Genomic DNA, 20,540 nt, shown 5'->3' on the forward strand with positions numbered 1-20,540 from the left:
GATCAATAAAATGAAAAGCTGGTTCTTTGAGAAGATAAACAAAATTGATAAACCAGTAGCCAGACTCATCAAGAAAAAAAGGGAAAAGACTCAAATCAACAGAATTAGAAATGAAAATGGAGAAGCAACAACTGACACTGCAGAAATACAAAGGATCATGAGAGATTACTCAAGCAACTATACACCAGTAAAATGGACAACCTGCAAGAAATGGACAAATACTTAGAAAAGCACAACCTTTTGAGACAGAACCAGGAAGAAAAAGAAAATATAAACAGACCAATCACAAGCACTGAAATTGAAAATGTGATTAAAAATCTTCCAACAAACAAAAGCCCAGGACCAGATGGCTTCACAGGCAAATTCTATCAAACATTTAGAGAAGAGCTAACACTTATCCTTCTGAAACACTTCCAAAATATAGCAGAGTTGGGAACACTCCGAAACTCATTCTATGAGGCCACCATCACCCTGATACCAAAACCAGACAAAGATGTCACAAAGAAAGAAAACTACAGGCCAATATCACTGATGAACATAGATGCAAAAATCCTCAACAAAATACTAGCAAACAGAATCCAACAGCACATTAAAAGGATCATACACCATGATCAAGTGGGGTATATCCCAGGAATGCAAGGATTCTTCAATATAAGCAAATCAATCAATGTGATAAACCATATTAACAAATTGAAGGAGAAAAACCATATGATCATCTCAATAGATGCAGAAAAAGCTTTCAACAAAATTCAACACCCATTTATGATAAAAACCCTCCGGAAAGTATGCATAGAGGGAACTTACCTCAACATAATAAAGGCCATATGTGACAAACCTACAGCCAACATCTTGCTCAATGGTGAAAAACTGAAACCATTTCCACTAAGATCAGGAACAAGACAAGGTTGCCCACTCTCACCACTATTATTCAACATAGCTTTGGAAGTTTTAGCCCCAGCAATCAGAGAAGAAAAAGAAATAAAAGGAACCCAAATCAGAAAAGAAGAAGTAATACTGTCACTGTTTGCAGATGACATGATACTATATATAGAGAATCCTAAAGATGCTACCAGAAAACTGCTAGAGCTAATCAATGACTTTGGTAAAGTAGCAGGATACAAAATCAATGCACAGAAATCTCTTGCATTCCTATACACTAACAACAAAAAATCTGAAAGAGAAATTAAGGAAACATTCCCATTTACCACTGCAACAAAATGAATAAAACACCTAGGAATAAACCTACCTAAGGAGACAAAAGACCTGTATGCAGAAAACTATAAGACACTAATGAAAGACATTAAAGATGATACAAACAGATGGAGAGATATACCATGTTCTTGGATTGGAAGAATCAACATTATGAAAATGACTATACTACCCAAAGCTATCTACAGATTCAATGCAATCCCTATCAAACTACCACTGGCATTTTTCACAGAACTAGAACAAAAAATTTCACAATTTGTATGGAAACACAAAATACCCCGAATAGTCAAAGCAATCCTGTGACAGAAAAATGGAGCTGGTGGAATCAGGCTGCTGGACTTCAGACTATACTACAAAGCTACAGTAATCAAGACAGTATGGTACTGGCACAAAAACAGAAATATAGATCAATGGAACAGGATAGAAAGCCCAGAGATAAACCCACACACATATGGTCACCCTATTTTTGATAAAGGAGGCAAGAGTATACAATGGAGAAAAGACAGCCTCTTCAATAAGTGGTGCTGGAAAAACTGGACAGCTACATGTAACAGAATGAAATTAGAACACTCCCTAACATCATACACAAAAATAAACTCAAAATGCATTAAAGACCTAAATGTAAGGCCAGACACTATAAAACTCTTAGAGGAAAACATAGGCAGAACACTCTATGACATAAGTCACAGCAAGATCCTTTTTGACCCACCTCCTGGAGAAATGGAAATAACAAAAATAAACTAATGGGACCTAATGAAACTTAAAAGCTTTAGCACAGCAAAGGGAACCATAAACAAGATGAAAAGGCAGCCCTCGGAATGGGAGAAAATATTTGCAAATGAAGCAACAGACAAAGGATTAATCTCCAAAATTTACAAGCAGCTTATACAGCTCAATATCAAAAAAACAAACAACCCAATCCAAAAATGGGCAGAAGACCTAAATAGACATTTCTCCAAAGAAGATATACAGATTGCCAACAAACACATGAAAGGATGCTCAACATCACTAATCATTAGAGAAATGCAAATCAAAACTACAATGAGGTATCACTTCACACCAGTCAGAATGGCCATCATCAAAAAATCTACAAACAATAAATGCTGGAGAGGGTATGGAGAAAAGGGAACCCTCTTCCACTGTTGGTGGGAATGTAAATTGATACAGCCACTGTGGAAAACAGTATGGACATTCCTTAAAACACTAAAAATAGAACTATCATACGACACAGCAATCCCACTACTGGGCATATACCCGGAGTAAACAATAATTCAAAAAGAGTCATGTACCACAATGTTCACTGCAGCTCTATTTACAATCGCCAGGACATGGAAGCAACCTAAGTGTCCATCGACAGATGAATGGATAAAGAAGGTGGCACATATATACAATGGAATATTACTCAGCCATAAAAAGAAACGAAACTGAGTTACTTGTAGTGAGGTGGATGGACCTAGAGTCTGTCATACAGAGTGAAGTAAGTCAGAAAGAGCAAAACAAATACCGTATGCTAACACATATATATGGAATCTAAAAAAAAAAAAAAAGGGTTCTGAAGAACCTAGGGGCAGGACAGGAATAAAGACGCAGACGTAGAGAATGGACTTGAGGACACGGGGAGGGGGAAGGGTAAGCTGGGACGAAGTGAGAGAGTGGCATGGACTTATATATACTACCAAATGTAAAACAGATAGCTAGTGGGAAACAGCCACATAGCACAGGGAGATCAGCTCGGTGTTCTGTGACCACCTAGAGGGGTGGGATAGGGAGAGAGGGAGGGAGGGAGGGAGAGAGGGAGGGAGGGAGGGAGACGCAAGACAGAGGAGATATGGGGATATGTGTATATGTACAGCTGATTCACTTTGTTATAAAGCAGAAACTAACACACCATTGTAAAGCAATTGTACTCCAATAAAGATGTTAAAAAAATAATAAAATAAAATATTAAAGACAGACTTTCCCACAAACTTATCTAAAAATATAAATACTTTGGGTTTTATTTAGTCCATCACATTTGTACTTGATTCTAAACCTTCCCAGGGTTAAAACACTGTTTTGTAATGAGATAATTTGTTTTAATATGGAACCCAAACCTGACAATGGGTACCATCTTCTCACTTTTGTCCCCAAGATTCCAATTACTAGTCACCTAATTCTCAAGACCTCTTTGATTCTTCCATCTCCCACACAGCCTGCCTTGCATCTGACCCAAATCAGTGAATCTAGTCACTGTTTAATCCTATTCTGAATTCTCTGTACACCCTTCCCTGATGACAGTCATCACTCACAGGTGTACAGAGGACCTGCAAATGGATTCTGCATCAACACCCCCCTTCAGACTTGGTAACAGGTGGCAGATGAATAGGGAAAAGTCACAGAAATATATGAAGAACCAGGGGGGAGAAATGTAATAGTATAACAGAAGTCAAAGAAAAGAGAGAATTCCCATAAGGAAGGCATCATCAATACCAGTAGTTTGAAATGCAGCAGGGAAGTTTATAAGGTAAGTGGATGAAATAGGACCATTAGATTTGATGGTCATACATTTAAATTTAAGATTCAAATTCCATCAGCGAAATTTTCATGTCATGATGTGCATAGACAACAAAGAGAGCCATATGAAGAGTGAGCTAGAAGTGAGAAATGGGAATTGCAGTTACAGGCAGCAACAACTCAGAATTCTTTAAGACCTTTTAACTTAACTTAGTATTTTAATAAGGGAAACACAGAGAGAGAGAGAGAGTGAGAGGGAGGGAGGGAGGGAGGGACAGAGGGATGGAGGGATAGCTAAAAAGTGGAAGAATGAGGCTCAAAGGAAGAGACGTTTGTTCTGTATTTTAATTAAAAAAAAAAAAGATTTGAGTGTGTTTACTGAGGAGAGAGTTGACTCCTTTTTGTGGGGGAGGGTTGGAGCGCTAAGAGTCTGAAGATTTGGGAGGGAGACAGGATTAACTGGTGAGGCAGTGTGCCAGGGTACTGGGCTAAAAGGAAAGGAGGCCCCATTAAAATGCCGACCTTGAACAGGAAAAGGAACACCTTACCCTCTGAGAATGGAGGGAATGAGGAAAGGATTGATACAGAGGGAGATAGGTGTGGGTGTAGGCGGGGCAGGAAGTAGAGGTAGGCCAGCTGAACTGCCTGAATCCGGTCCACCCAGCCCGCCTGGCAAGGACTCAGCACACAGTTCCCCGGAACAGAAGGAATCTGGGCTGGGATGATGACAGCTCCAGAAGTGGCCCAAACAGAGCCATCAGAGGCCTTCCCAATAAGGTAGCAATTCACATGGATCACAGGTTACAGAAGGAATCTAGAGGTTTCTATTCAACTCTGATTTCTCAGGTAAAGAAGATGAGACCAGAGATTAAGACACGCTCAAGGGCAGTTACTGGTGGCTCTCAGACTACAAACTGGGTTTCTTGGCTTATGCCTCCCTCCGCCTTTATAAAAATATACACAACCAGTTTTCTCCACCTCTTTCCCTGGCTAACTTTCCCTCATTCTTCTGCTTTGCGCACATCACTTTCTCTGAAAACCTTCTCTGGCCTCTCCCCCTTCCCCGAAAGCAGATCCCATAAAAGCTGTTCTGCGTCCCTTTTACTTTTTCTTTGTTGCACCTAGTTTAACAGGTTGAAATTCTAGTTTTATTTACGTGCTTATTTAATGTTCCTCTTTCCCAGCAGATATTATAAGCCACAGGGGGACAGGACTCTATTTGTTCACTTCTGTTTCCTGCTCAGCACACAGCTCAAAGCCTAGCATGGAATTAGTGCTCAGTAAATATGATGAATGAATTTATATTCCAAGTATATGGTGTAGGAGTATAGTATTCAAGAATTTTATTTGCAAATTGAAGTTCTGCATTTGTGAAAAAAAAGTCCAACGTGGGGCGGCAAGAAGGCTGATTTATATTTTCCCTGTAGGTCGGGCATATGGGAAATGCTCAATACATATTTGTTGATTGAATAAGAATTTCTGCACTACTGGAATTTTCATTACCTTAAGAAAAACAACAACGACAATATAGCTTGCCTCCAAGCCACTGAAACCAAAGATACTACCTAAACATTAAAACAAAAAACAAAAAACTATTGAAACAAGTAAATTAAGATTTTCCAAACAATGTTATTTATTAGAGTTCATCAGAATTTTGTAAATAACCAATTTATGATGAAAATACTGATCACATAATTAAGGTAGCTTCTGGGATAATATATAACTAGAAAACTCAATGTTTAATTCCTAAAGTTTCACACTTTTGGAATGTCTCAGAGACATCTTCTCTTATGATACTAAATGAACCTGAACTTACAGATTTTTAGGACAGAAATTCATGCATTTGCAAACATTTAAAAATAAAAGTCATCACCAATGAATTGCCTACCACCTTTCTCAGGAAAGGAAACTCATGAACACATGCATGAAGATTAGCACCACACAGTAGGCAAATATTTTTCCATGTTCCACCCAAAGTAAACAAATGAAAATAGAAACTTCAAGGACAATTATAAGATATCTCTAAATTTAAAGACACAGCATCCTTTTCTCCTTTGGCTTTCCTCTATGCTTTTATCAGGAATAAATAGTCCTTAATCAGTTGTAACTGAGAAATTGTAGCAGGAAAACATTTCTGCTCTTTTGATTGTGAGGTAGTTAATTTTTGTCTTACATTTCTTTACTTTCAAAACTTTATAAAACAAAAGAAAAAAAAACATGGAAAGCACTCAAATGTTTGTTGATTATGGATATTAAGAGACATTAGCGAATCTACCTGGTCTAGCCCTTAATTATACCTACAGACCCTTAGATTCTAATTCTTTCATGGAACTTTTAATTTCCCTAAGAGGCTATTATCCCTGTTAATAATTAAAACGTTTCAATGTTTAGGCATACACAGTGTCACGGCGTTGGCATAAAAATGCTTTGTCATGGTTATTTGGGCAAGTTAAGCGGAATACGAATTCTTGAGTTTTCAGGGAAGACTGATTTCAAATAGTCTATCCTGTTGTTCATCCAAAGTGTTTTGCATTTTGCTAGAAGATTCAGTTAACTGTATCTCATACCAAGATTACTGGCAGATAGATGATGGCTTGGACTGACCATAGTTGAACAATGAGAAATGTAACTTTTTCCAGATATTTCTGAAGGCACACACACAGTCCATGGTTGGGTTATGTATTGCTAATAACCCCTCTAGGGCTCAGCTATCCTGTCATCTTGGAATTTTCTGACTCTTAAGATCTGTTGAGTTCGCTCACATTCCTTCCTGTTCTATTTGCAGTGGAGGTCTGTGGAAGGTTATACATTCTCCCCTTGCCTATACTCTCAGCCTCTACATGTATTCCTAGTATTCAGGAAACTAAATTTCTGCACTTGTGAAAAGCAAAATGTGAGCTTACTGAAAGGCAGACATATAGTTGACCAAGGCGAAATAATTATTAGTACTTTAAATTTATCCTTACTTTCATTATATCAAAATACTAACTTGCTTAATACAATTTAAAGGTACATCACAGTTGTGACTCAACTATTTTTGCTTTTTCCCAATTTTAAGATAAAATGTACAAATGCATTAATATGGATACCTTAAATACTTAAAGCATTGTGAACCCACACGAAACTAGCAATAGGAGAAAGAAAAAGTGGTTTGAAAGAGTTTAAAACTAAGCTCTATATAAACGTGTGTGGGAGTAGAGTCTAAAAAAAATAAAACAGATGGTAACTTGAAAAATGGCAACGTTTAAGATATGGAAAATACTGAGTTGAAATAAAGTAATAAAACACTGGAAACAAGGTCACCAAATTTGCAAAACGGGAGCAGAAGAGTTTCCGAAAGATAGCGGCCCATTTAGGTGATGAACACCAGATGCCCAGTGTAGTTCAGTATAAACAAAAGTATTCTGATTAGCTTCAGGGGAGAAAGAGAAGAGAACCAGGTACCAAAGGTGGGAAAGCCAAATAGCCCTGAACAGACTGGGGCACATGGCTCCCTAAGTGCCCCTGGGGAACTCCAGGTCTAAGGACAAGGTAGACCTCTATCCTCCTTTCTGTCAGTGAACTGCCGTCTGCAAGTGTTCAGTTCTTTGGGCCACCACCATGTGCGAGTGAACAACCTGAAACATTGCTCTTGGGCCCACAATCAGGCTGCGTTTCTCTAAGATAAGAAACAATCCCCAAAACACATTCTGTGAACAAGGGGCTACGAGAGTTGTAGGAAGTGAGCATTCTGAAGACAGCTGTGAGAAATCATCACAACCTCATCAACAGATGAAAAGTATCCTTCAGGAACCATGCCATTTCCTTCAGGAAGTTCAGGACATCGGTGTATTGTTGACCCTTACTTAAATCCAAAGTCCATTTCCCCAGCATAGCCAATTAGGCATTGCAGCCGAGGGCAGGGAGCTTATTCTTACTCTGGGTGGGGCTGTGAGAGCGTGGGGCAGGGGGGAGATGGGGTCGGGCGGGCAGCTTGCTCTGTGTTGAGCGTCAGTGTGGGAGTCTGTCTCCTGCCCTAATTTTAGTCCCGCCTCTAGGATCTGAAGTCTAGTCCATCGAGTGCTTTAATGAGTGTTTTACAGTCTGTGGAACATGAGGCTGAACACTCCCCGAGTCTGAGCGCATCGTTTATGGCAGGAGACAGATTTATTTACTGGACGGTCCAATAAAAGCCAAGGTATTCATAGACACAGCACTTGCTAGAGGAGACTTCGCTTGCTGTAGTCTAAAGAATTCCAGACTCTGAGTTAGTACAATCCCAGGGTTCTAGTCTTGGCCCTATGACTAATTTAGGGTTCTATGACTTCAGCTAAGCCCTTAACCTCTCTGGGCCTCCATTTCCACATCTGTGAAATGGAGGCGCTAAACTAAATGACCTCTAAGCCCCTTTCTGAACCTAACATTCTGGAATGACTGTGGACTGTGTGTTCAAAAGAGGGAGTAATCATGTTGGGATAGAATGGTCAGGAGTTTTCATGAGAGAAGTAGGGTGGTTTGCTCATTTTCTGCAAAATCTGATTTCTCAGTTGCAAAAATCCATAGTATAGATTGCAAATGGCCCTGGTAATCTCTGCTGCACAGATAACCACTGCTAGGAATTTTTTCTTCTGGATAGTATAAATGCTAATTATAATTGTTACTATTGCCATGTTAAGTGCCAATTATAATCACTACTAATTGTATTAAAATGGAACACTAAATGCATGTTTCTTTAACAAATTAAAAAAATTAAGATTGTATCCTGGATATCTTTCCACCATGCCATCACATATATATCTCTTTTTTTTTTCATCAGTGCAGAGTACTGCATTGTATCTATAAAGTGTACTTCATTTAACCAGCGTATACTGACAACAGATACACTGTTTTTCTTTTTGATCACAAACAACACTTCAACAAAATTCCTTTGTATACTCAGCCCCAAAATTCAGTCTTGGCACCTCCTCCCTCACTTCCCACTTCCAATCCACCACCAGGTCTTGGTGATTTCACCTAAGATCTCAGGAACCCAGCCACTTCTCTCTGTCGAATTACCTCCACTTTATTCAAGTGGAGATTCAACAACATCTAACGCAACAGCCCCTTACTTGGTCTCCTCTCTCCCCATGTCTTCCTTCCAGTTTCCCAACTTGCAGCCAGAGATGCAAATCTTATTTCCCAGTTTATGACCTTCAATAGCTTCTCTCTGTTCCCCAGATAAAGACCACTGCCTCATAATGGTTCTATTGTCTATAATGCATAGACAGTCTGGAATTTATGAGTGTGTTTTTCATCTGCACTCTAGGATGTAGATTAAGTTAGTTACCCCAGTCAGGAATACACACTTCAGAGATGGTTAGTAAGAATGTTATCAGAAGGCTATAATCCAGAGGTGGTCTCTATAGGTATGTTAGCTTTCTTACCTCCAATCAACAAAAAGGACTTGATTAATTAGCAAATAAATGTTAGAAGTTATTTTTCCTTGGTGAAATCAGTTTTGTGTAGGGTGTGTGGATTAGCTAGAAACAGCGTCGAGGCACCCCACTCTTGCACCAAATGGTACACGGTGGTGATCCAGTACCTGTGCCATTCCCAGGGGTTCCCGGTACATGTTTGTGAAAAATGCCTTGTCTAGTTCTTGTCGCTCAATTAAACCCTTAGGTTAGCTGAACCCTGCCTCAAGAGGAGTGTCCCCATCCATTTACAATGCTTGGTGTCAGTTTATTTATCTCTTGTGAAAATAAAATACAGTGTGTGTGGAAAAAAAAAAAATGAATACAGTAAAAAAAAAAAAAAAAAAGAGTAGTGTCCCATTTGCCTCTAATGAACTTTCCATGAAAGATCTACTTGGAGAAATGAAAAGAACACAACGGGGGACTTCACCAAGCTTACAAAACAGGCTGCACGATTATTTTGATTCCTGCTTACTAATCAATGTTACAGTGTGAGGCTAGATTGGGCCTGAGATTGGCTTTGGGACCAAGTGTGAGGCTGTGGGGAAGGAGACCTGTACCCTCAGCCACCTCTAAATATTGGAGGTTTCAACATCCACCAAAAAAATCCTAAATCAGTAAGAAGGATCAGATTGGTTGAGGTCAGATTCTGGCACGTAGCTTACAAGACACCACACGATACACCTTCTGCCACCTCTCCTGGAACCCCTCATGCTCAGGACACTTCCCAGAACACGGCCGCCCCGAGGTGTGTGAGCGCGTGGTGTGCCTTCCCACCCGACGACCCCCTGTGCTCAGTCAGATCGCTCTCAGCCTCCGCAGCTGGGCGGGACGGCCCTTCCTGCCTCTCAGTCCAGCTCACGCTCCCATCCCACCCCCCACAGAGCCGGGGTGTCCCTCCCTGCGGTCCCTGTGGGAATGGAGGGTGATACGTCCGCGTGCTGACTGCGCTGAGCCCTACGGGGACTGTGTCCAGGCCTGTATGAATCACCTTTGTGTCCCCACCGCCTGGCGCAGCCTCCGTGGACGTTTGTTCAATAGCATTTAGATTTTAGTCTCCACGGCATCAGTATTAAAAAAAAAAAAAAAAAGCTTTTTATGGCACTAGGTTCATTAAGTGGAGTGGGCCTTCCATAATGAAAACGTTTTATAATATTTTTTAAAAAATCCAACCACAATCCAATCCAACTCACAAAGTGAAGGATGAAGAATATTACAATATACAAAGGTGACGCAATGACCCTTTCTTTTAAATGCTATACAGGCCAACTTAGTTCTGTTGAAAATTCTTCACGGACGGGAGGACCAGACGAGAGCCCTCTTCCTCATCACTCACTTCCGCATATTTCCTAGTTTCGTTTCATCTCAACACTTAGAGCAGGATTATTTTAGTATGCAAATAAGTTCTGCTTTCTCAAAGAACTCCATTTTTACTTTGTTTCCACACGTCAAGTCCTTGGCATCCTCCCTACTTTCCACTAATACAAACATGGAATACATTTCAGCCCAAACTTCTTTACATGTCTGAGGTCCGGGGAGGATTTATAACTACCCTTGGACAGATATTTAAGGAGATCATTTTATAGTAAGGAAAGTTATATATCTAGTTGGAAATCCCATGTGTTTAATTTTGAAGTTTCCTGTTGTATTTCGTGTGGCTTTTATCCAAGGTAAAGATGAGGTGAGCTGGGAGGAGAAATGCGCTGATTGAACACCTCCCCTATCCCGACCCTTCCTTGCATCATGTACCCCATAGTGCTGCGCTGGTCCAAAACTCTCATTTTACGTTCGAGAAAACTGAAGGCTACAGAGGCTGAGAATCAGATTTATTAAGCATTTACTAAGTGCAGACGCATGCAGCTTTACAGATAAGAAACTGAAAGCCAGGGAGGTTTCGGGAAATATCTGAGGTCCCGTAACAAATGGCAGAGTCAGGACTCAAACCTGTTGGGGGTCTAGCCCTCATTCCCATCTCTTCTGGGAGAGCCAGGCCTGACTCCAAAGAGGTCACATTTTTTCTTCCTCAAGACTCACTCGAGAAGCACCGTTGACCGGCTGGTTTAGTGATGGAAGAAAGTATACCACCACCCTTGGTTTCTTTTAAGGGCTCCCATAGACTAAACAGATGGTAAGCACCTGCAAACAGAGTGAGTAAAGACATTTAATGGGACCAAACATGCATATGACGCAGTCATCTGTGACTGAGAGGATGATTCTGATGATTTCTGTGTCTCACCCAGTCACACCTGCCAGTGGAGCCCTGCAAGGTGCTGGGGTGGTGAATTCTGGAGATTTCGTTTGTTTGCTTGTTTTGCTTTTTCTTTGTCTAATTAACTCTTACAGAACAATCGCCAGTCCAGGGTTGTAATTTCAGTAATTTTGTTTTCTCTAAAGCTACTTTAGCTTTTTATTTTTATTTTTGATTACATACAGGTCACACTCCTTTTGACCCATTAAACCTATGACTGTAGGCAGGGTGTTACAAAAACAACCCTCTAGCTCTCTCCACGCTAGTGGGCTGTGACTTTTCCACACCCTCCTTTGTTTGTGGGATCCCTCACCAGAGCCACAGTTTCACCTGTGCTTCAGCACCAGGAAACACTTGTCTTTTAGCTTTGAAAAGAGAAAGCGTTGCATCAGTAATAGAGACTGAACTCATTTTGTGGAGGAGGGATCAGGCCTCCATCAGCGGTCTTCTGGAGCTGGACCTCCGCCTGGGTTGCAGTGTCTCTCTGAAGCTCGTATCATATCCACTCCTAGAACATTTGGCTTCCTTCATCAAAACCAAATCCCAGGGCTTCCCTGGTGGCGCAGCGGTTGAGAATCTGCCTGCCAATGCAGGGGACACGAGTTCGAGCCCTGGTCTGGGAAGATCCCACATGCCGCAGAGCAACTAGGTCCGTGAGCCACAATTACTGAGCCTGCGCGTCTGGAGCCTGTGCTCCGCAACAAGAGAGGCCGCAACAGTGAGTGAGAGGCCCGCGCACCGCGATGAAGAGTGGCCCCCGCTTGCCGCAACTAGAGAAAGCCCTCGCACAGAAACGAAGACCCAACACAGCCAAAAATAAATAAATAAATAAATAAATAATTTTTTAAAAAAAACAAAAACCAAATCCCAGTGAGGATCATAAAACTGTCCCATCAAGTTTAAAAGAGAATGCAGAGAAATTGTACTTTGTAAACTAAATCTCGACTGTGTAGTCAATTAACTCCGTTTTATAATTCTCTTTAGAAATGACGGTAGCAGGAAATGCATTTTGTTCCATGCTACATAGCTAGCAAACCAGGACTCAAACCCAGGTCATCTTGACTTTGAGCTCTCCCAACTTCCCCACACTGCCCATTAGAGGCTGGCACGCACAATCATAGGGAAAGGAATTGCTTTGAAGTAGTTTAGTCAAAGAGTAGAGGACTGGGGGTTAGAAACAAGGGTTCCAGCCCTAGTTTTGCCTCCGACTTGTGGGGTAGCTTTGAACAAGCCCCCTTCTCTCTCCAGGCCTCTGTTTTTTAATTTATAAAATGAGGTGTTTCGCTCAGTGAAGCCCCCTTCCAAGTCGGGATTCTATAATCTACAGATTGTTTTAAAAGCCCCAGGTTAGTTGCTTAAGAAACAGGCTTAAAAATTTATTTAGAAAAATATTAAAATCTTTTTATCACTCAAAAAAATAAAAGGAAAAGGCAGCAAAATAATTCGTATCTTTTGAACTCTAAAGCGTGGTTTGTTGCTAATAGAATCAACACAGGGATTCAATGAAATAAGAAAATCAGGCGGGGGAGGAAATCAGTTTTTTTTTTTTTTTTTTTTTTAAAGATTTATTTTTTTATTGATTGATTGCCACGTTGGGTCTTCGCCTCTGTGCTAGGGCTTTCTCCAGTTGCGGCAAGCGGGGGCCACTCTTCATCGCGGTGTGCGGGCCTCTCACTATCGCGGCCTCTCTTGTTGTGGAGCACAGGCTCCAGACGCGCAGGCTCAGTAATTGTGGCTCACGGGCCCAGTTGCTCCGCGGCATGTGGGATCCTCCCAGACCAGGGCGCGAACCCGTGTCCCCTGCATTAGCAGGCAGATTCTCAACCACTGCGCCACCAGGGAAGCCCCAGGAAATCAGTTTTTATGAGGCATTTTCAAGTTTCCATGAAACAGTTACTTCAAAGTCACAATATAAACTTTCAAGCATCTTTCTGAGGTTGACACAGTATATATGGGGGAAAAAATAAACCAAAACTTAATAAGAACCTGCTGTGTAAAAAATAAATAAAATTAAAAAAAAAAATAAACCAAAACTTAAAACTGATCAGACTGACTAATTGCCTCCAAAGACCAAATATAAAACCTGCAGCATGCTTCAGTGAATAGAAGACTGGGCTTGGAGTTAGTAGACTTTGGTTCAAACCTTGGCTGGGTGACATTGCTAAATCTCAGTATCTTTAACTGTGAAAGGGGCATAATAATTCTACCTATATAAATGTCACAGGACAGTTTGGGAAGGTTGAATAAACTGAAGAATTATATGAAGAACTGTTTCATTATAATTAATTACCTGCCAAAAAAATTCTCTCACTGTGTGTGTGTGTGTGTGTGTGTATATATATATATATATATATATGAAATTTACACGGGCACGCTGATTTGGAACTTTAACATGTGAACTGCCTCTTAGTAAAAGGCGAAAAACTGCCACAATTCAAAGGAATGGGGAAAGCTGCCAGAAAACAAACAAAACCCCAAACCACCATTACCACCAAAAAGTATCTTCTTTTTCAGTAGCAAAGAATGCAAAGATAATGCCCCAACCTGAAGTTTGGGAAGCACAATTCAGAACTTGGCAGTCTAGAACCATCTTCACTTCCTCTCTTTCTTTCCTTAGAATCCAATTTGGCAACAAGCCCTGTGGGATGTGCTTTGAAATGGCTCCCAGACTGGACCTTTTTTCTCTATTTCCGCCATCCCTGCCCCGGTCTGAGCCCTCCCCTCGGCATGCCTCACAGCTGGGTTCACTGCCGCCAGGCTCTCCAGGCCATCCTCAGTGCTGCCTGATTAGCCTTCCTAAAAAGCCGACTCCCTCAGGATCCACAGTGATTCCATCAGTCTCACCCTATTTCCTTCTACTCCAAAAACATGCCCCTCCTCTAGTCCAGGAATTCCTTTACCTGCCCACAGACTCCAGCCTCAGGTCCTTTGCTCTTGCTCTTCTCTCTGCCTAGAATGCCCTTCCACCAGCCCATCTTATTACAAATCATTTCCCGCATGGTCCCTTTAATGCAGTGCTCCTCAGACTTCACCGTGCTTATGAATCATCTGAGGATCTTGTTACAAAGCAGATTCTGATTCAATAGATCTGAAGTGGGGGCAAGACTGCGATTCTAACCAGCTCCCAGGTGACCACCATGCTGCTGGCCCATGGACCCCACTTGGAGTAGCAAAACCTATTGGCTCAGTGGGAGAAAAATGGGGAGGGGGTAGTTTTTTGGAGACATACAGACATGGGTTGGAATGCAATCTTTATCAGGCAAATATCTGCATCTGTAGAGTGGGACTATTACCCATTTTATGTTAAGTGATAGGAGGATCTTTTGACTGTAAATAGATACTATCCTTTTCAAATCTGTCTTTCCCTTGGCTCCCCTAAGCGCATCACCTTGTCCCCTACTATGCCTCTCTGATAATCCAGTTTCTCTTTACTCTGAGTCTTAACTGGCTTGATTTCTTTTAGCACATAAATCAAGACAAAGGATTCTTAAAGTTAATTTTGTTCACATGGAACTCTAAGCTTATGATACTTTAATAATACCATCCTCCCCTGCAGCATCACACAGAGAGGCACAGGGGCAGAGCTGCATCATGGTTACAGACATGGGCTTTGGATCTGATCTTTTTTTTTTTTTTAATATAGTTTTATAAATTATTTATTTATTTTTGGCAGTGTTGGGTCTTCATTGCTGCACGCGGGCTTTCTCTAGTTGCGGTGCGCAGGCTTCTCCTTGCGGTGGCTTCTCTTGTTGTGGAGCACGGAATCTAGGCGCGCGGGCTTCAGTAGTTGTGGCACGTGGGCTCAGTAGTTGTGGCTCGCGGGCTCTAGAGCGCAGGCTAGAGCTTAGTTGTGGCGCATGGGCTTAGCTGCTCTGCGGCATGTGGGATCTTCCCGGACCAGGGCTCGAACCCGTGTCCCCTGCATTGCCAGGGGGGTTCTTAACCACTGCACCACCAGGGAAGTCCTGGATCAGATCTGAGTTCCAATGCTGGTTCCATTGCTCACCAGCTATGTCCCCTGCCTCATGTGAACTAACACATCTGAGTTTCAATTACTTCACCTGTAAAATTCTGCCTTCATCTCTTGTGTTGTTATGAGAATTAGTTAAGTTCTATAAAGTGCTTGGCCAATGCAGCAGATTGCAAAAATGGCCACAATTCTCCACCCCTCCCTGAATCCATACCATTCTCTAAAGACTCTGCAGTTCCCATCAAAAGGTAGAGTCTGTTTCTTCATAAGTAGATTGGAGGAGAAGCGACTTGTGTCCATTTCAGTCGAGGCCTCAAGGAGCCGTGCTCCCATGCTCCTGCTCACAACCAGGCTGAGCCAACATGTGACCAAGCCCAGGGCAGCCTGTCCAGTGATGGGAAGCAGGAGGCCCAGCTGCTCCCCAGAGGACTCAGCCAACAGTCAGCCAGCACCCCGAGGCAGAGCCACCTTGGTGACCAGAGACACATAAGGGAGCCTGGACAAGACCAGTAGATTCGCCAGGTCCAGACTGCTGATGCACAAAGTCATAACCTAAATCAATGGTGGTTGTTTTAAGCCACTATGTTATGGAGTGGTTTGTTATACAGCAATAGATAACTGACACTGTATATATGTAAGTAATTTCTCCATAAATAGTGGCTATTACAATATTCTGAGTAAAAGGTACAATGTCAACAGATAATGAATTTTCCATACCATTAAAATTTCTACTTTTTGGTCGGTAGTAGGAGATGGCTGAACTGGAAATTGGGATTCATAGATTCTGGTCCCAGTAGCTTTTCCAGTTGGCAGCCATATGACCTTGGAAACATCATTTAACCTCTTTGAGCCTCCGTTTCCTTATCTGTAAATTAAGGTGGTCAGACTAAATGACTTTTAAGGTTTTTTTCTAGCTCTAAAAAGGATTGAGGATCCATTTTTCCAAAAGGCAATACTTATTTCCTTGTTAACAGATAGTTCTGAACCCAACTTTTCTTTTCTCATAGACTTAGGATGTAATCACAGACACCCCTCCCTCTATTGCCTTCACTGCTCAGCAGTTGGTTGTGACTACGTATCACACTTATTCTAACAGCCATGCTCTGAATCTAGAAGGTGGACCTCCTTGCTGCGGACCAGGAACCCAGATAGCCAAGCTCATTAGGAATCAAAAGATGAATAATGCCATGTAAGTTCTAGCCAGAATCGAAGTTATGTGGCTCTTAATTCTTTGCAGGTGCAGGTAGACTTCTTTTACTCCTTTCTAAGTTGCAATAAATATTCTGCAGGACTGAGGCTGTGCAGTGTGATCACTAAACAAGGAGGACACTGTTTTACAGCCATAAAGTACAAATCAAATCTGCATTTATTGCACATTAATGACCCAAGATATACAGTTATCAAATGGGGGGAGAAAGATTTAACACCAAAATTTAAAAAGTTTCAAAATTCTCATGTAGAAATTGACCCTGGAACTAATAAACAAGTAAACTGCAAATACATCCAAATACATTTGTATTAAAAAGCTATACATGTGGCAGTGACTAGAGTGGCTTTTCTTCTCTCACGGGCATTTAGTGCCTCTCACATACCACTAGTACATACATGCTCTAATAGTGCCCTCTGCAAATACAATACAGTCTTCCCTGTGACATACAGCAGGCCATACTGTGGCCAACTTAGAAGAAAAAAAAAAAGGCTGTTCCACTGCCCACTTCCATTACTGTTACACAATCAAAAGTCAGGGTGTTTTTATTCCTGGGAGGAATTAAGCTAAATCAGAGAATGTGTGTACAATCTGAGGGCAACAGTTTATCTTAACTTTGCCTTCAGATATATATAGTTAAGTCTGCATAAAGAAGCACCAGGTTGTTGAAAGTGTGAATAAAAAAATAGGCTCATTCTTTATCAAAAACTTTTTTCTGTGATAGAAACAAATTACGTGGGGCCCTAGAGTAGCTACAGTCAGTAAGAACAGCATTGTAATGAAACATGGCTTCTGGTTATCTACATGGAACACATGTATTTTGAAATGACATGTCAATTATTCAGAGACTTGAGTCACCTAATATTTTCTTTGAGTTAGTATCTTAAATACCTTTGCCTAAATATCTTTTGAATCAATTCACTTCTCTCTCCCCTCTAGTGGGGGTTTTCTTAGCAGCTGCCTTGCTTGTATCTTCCCCATTTCATTCTTCTCACTGCAGCCAGAGTGAATTTTCTAAAATACAGATCTGCTCTGCTTAAAATCCTCCAATGTCTTTTCTGAGGACTGTAAGACCCCCAAAGGCAAGAACTGTGTCCCTAGCACCTGACCAAATGTCTACAAACCCTGGCCAGGTCAGGGTTCCATTTAATTTTAGAAAGTCAATTGTACACGGAATAGAACAGAGTTCACTGTTTGCGGTAAAATTTGAGACATGATATTCCTCTTGCCTTATGTTAATACTATTGATATTTACTGCAGCTCAGGAGAGTCTTTTCTAAGATGCTTGATGACACTGAGTCAGTATTTTGAGTTTTTTTAAGTCTCTGCTTGAGGATACATATTCACATATTCATGTGAATTCATACATATTCATACATATTCATGACCCTTTAGGATACATACATTCATGTATGTATGATACATACATTCATACATATTCATACATATTCATGACCCTTTAGGATACATACATTCATGTATGTATGATACATACATTCATGTATGTATGATACATACATTCATACATATTCATACATATTCATGACCCTTTAGGATAGGGTCATTTTGGTGATATATGGTCCTTTTGAAGATTCCAATCTCTGTGGGACCATGATATTCTCAGGTGAGAAGGGTGACAGTAGATAAAACATTTCATTTTCATTTCATTTTCTTACACAGCATTCAGGTGATAACCAGACTAAGGAAGGCTATAATGGGGTGACCTGGCTGACCTGCAGATGGGTCAGGGCTCAGGTCTATCCTCTCCCCTAGGACGAGCCTATCAACTCCTCTTTTCTATATATCTAGTAAGTCTATCTGCAACCAATAATCAATGTAATGCCGCAAAAAAAGAAAGAAAGAAAAAAAAAAAAGGCAGGAGCTAGGTACTATTTTACCAAAAGCCAAAAAGATCCCAAGGTTCTGGGTTATTGAAAAAATTGTGGAACTAGGGGAATTTGAAACAGTCCAGGTAGAGGAAACCCAGCTACCAAAAGGCTGGTATTCAATTATTCAGAAACTGGGGTCCATTCCTGGAAGCACAGTCAATGGGCTCTCGCGGCACCAAGGGTAGGGCAGTTCCCGGAGCAAGGAGGGCAGTACCTGCTCTGCCCTTGGGCTGACACTGGATTCTGGCCAGAGCTCAGCCTGGTTATGTTGCCAGGCTCAGACAGGGACTAGGTGGAAAGTCAGGGGGGATTGCTCCATTCTAGGCTAATGAACATGTTTAGTTGATATGCAAGTCATTGTTTTGTTTTAAATTCCAGATATGCCAGAGCTCTTAGAACATAGCGAAGACTGGCCACCTTGATCTTCAGGTGTCATTAACATAGCTAAATCTTGAGAACCTCTGATAACCAGGCCCGGGGAACAGATGCCATGAGATAGGAGCTTATCACATACTTGCTGAATCAAAGAACAGGATCAGGATGGACACAGAGAGCAAAGAAGAGAAAGAAGCCGAACCTTGCCTTCTTCTATCAGTGTCTGCTCCATTTGGCCTCTGTGATCAAGGCAGCTTCCTATAACTGACTCCTCACACTTTAGAGAAATACAAATAACCCCAGAACTCTACTTCACCTTCAGAGCTTGGTTATTGTTTCAGTGATCTGCCTCATGACTGTTAGGATGTTCTACAGACCTGGGTGCTTAGCCTTATAAGACTTTAACATGTCTCCTTCTTAAACTAGTGTTAACTGGAGGAGTCAATGTGAGAATAAGTGGCAAATATAGAATCTATTGTCTTTAAAAGCAGCAACCACTTTCCCCATCTTTCTCATTCAACTCTCAAGTGTTTCCAAAATAGCGTGTTTACAACCACCCACAAGCCATGGTGAGAAGTGCCATCAGTAATTCTCTCTCACTGTGACAGGAAGAAAATAAACACCCTATTCTTTAATGCTTTGAACCACCTCATGGAACACTGATTTCCTCTAAATTCACTGGGCAAACATCTATACTGCAATGGAAAACAACATGTACTAAATTACTAAAGGGAGTTTTTGTTTTGTTTCTAAGGTGAATTACAGTGCTTCAGGAAAAACAAAACAAAACATTGATTTTTGTCTTTTATCACTGGAAAGTTTGTTCAGTGGTGGTTTGTGAAAATCTCACCTCATCTGGACTGCCAAGGTCACGGAGACCCAAGTAATCGACCTGGGAGATAACTTGCCTAATTATCAAATATTCAGCCAACAGTGTGTGACCATTTAACCGGCTGCACCTGGGACCCTCCTTCAACACGTGCTGCTTCCTAGTACTGCCGCCTCCCCTCCACCCCTACTCATCGCCACCCAGGTCGCCAGCGCCCCAAAAGGGGCAAATCCTGGGACCCAAGGACATTTCAAAGAGACAGCGGCGGTCACCTTCCATTTCCGTTTTACTTAAAAACATTCACATGCTTAAAAATGGGGGAAGGAGGGGGTACTTAGAAATAAGAGGGAAATCTTTTGCAGTTTTCCCAGTTCAAGTTCTCAGGCACTATTGAAAGTTCATTAATAAGATATTAAAAAACAAAAGTGTTTCACACACCAAGTAGACGCCAAGTTTTGTAAACTGTCTCGGTCTTTAGTTTGGGGGAGTTTGTAAAAGTCCCCCCAGCCTCACCCCATTCCGGATTTCTCCTCTTTCAGAGCCTTTGTTGAATGGCCTGACTTTCCCGAAGCAATCAAACTAAGAACTGCCTCACCTCCCCATACCCCACTTTTTTTTTTTTTTTTTCCCACGGCAAAGGAAATAAATAAAAATGCCCCGTGAGAGAAGTAGGGGAAATCATGCCACAAAACCCGAGTTCCGCGGGAGTCAAGCGCCTGTGCTGCCCGCGGCGGGGCCCGGCGCGCGGGGCTGGAGACTGTCCCTACCTGGGGCCGGGCGGCGGCGGCGGCGGCGGCGGCGGCGGGGTCGCGGCGCCCATGGCTTCGCCGGCCTCGGGCGGACGCGCCGTGAAACTCCAGCGGCTCAGCGCCGCGGGGATGCGCCGCG

The 20,540-nt window shown here is 41.7% G+C and overlaps 1 protein-coding gene across 3 annotated transcripts in view; it reads right to left on the reverse strand.

Moving 5' to 3' along the window:
- C5H4orf19 (chromosome 5 C4orf19 homolog) overlaps positions 1 to 20,532 on the reverse strand; it is an 85,778-nt gene extending 65,246 nt beyond the window's left edge. For 2 of the 3 annotated variants that reach the window (XM_036852644.1, XM_036852645.1), the window contains exon 1: positions 20,420 to 20,521. The gene's annotated coding sequence lies outside the window, so the exon portion shown is untranslated. Of the gene's footprint in view, positions 1 to 20,419 lie in introns of all 3 variants that reach the window. The other variant, XM_036852646.1, reaches the window with a different exon arrangement.
- Positions 20,533 to 20,540: the final 8 nt, after the last annotated feature.

Source organism: Balaenoptera musculus, chromosome 5 (assembly GCF_009873245.2).
Source record: "Balaenoptera musculus isolate JJ_BM4_2016_0621 chromosome 5, mBalMus1.pri.v3, whole genome shotgun sequence".
Classification (NCBI taxonomy): Eukaryota; Metazoa; Chordata; class Mammalia; order Artiodactyla; family Balaenopteridae; genus Balaenoptera; species Balaenoptera musculus.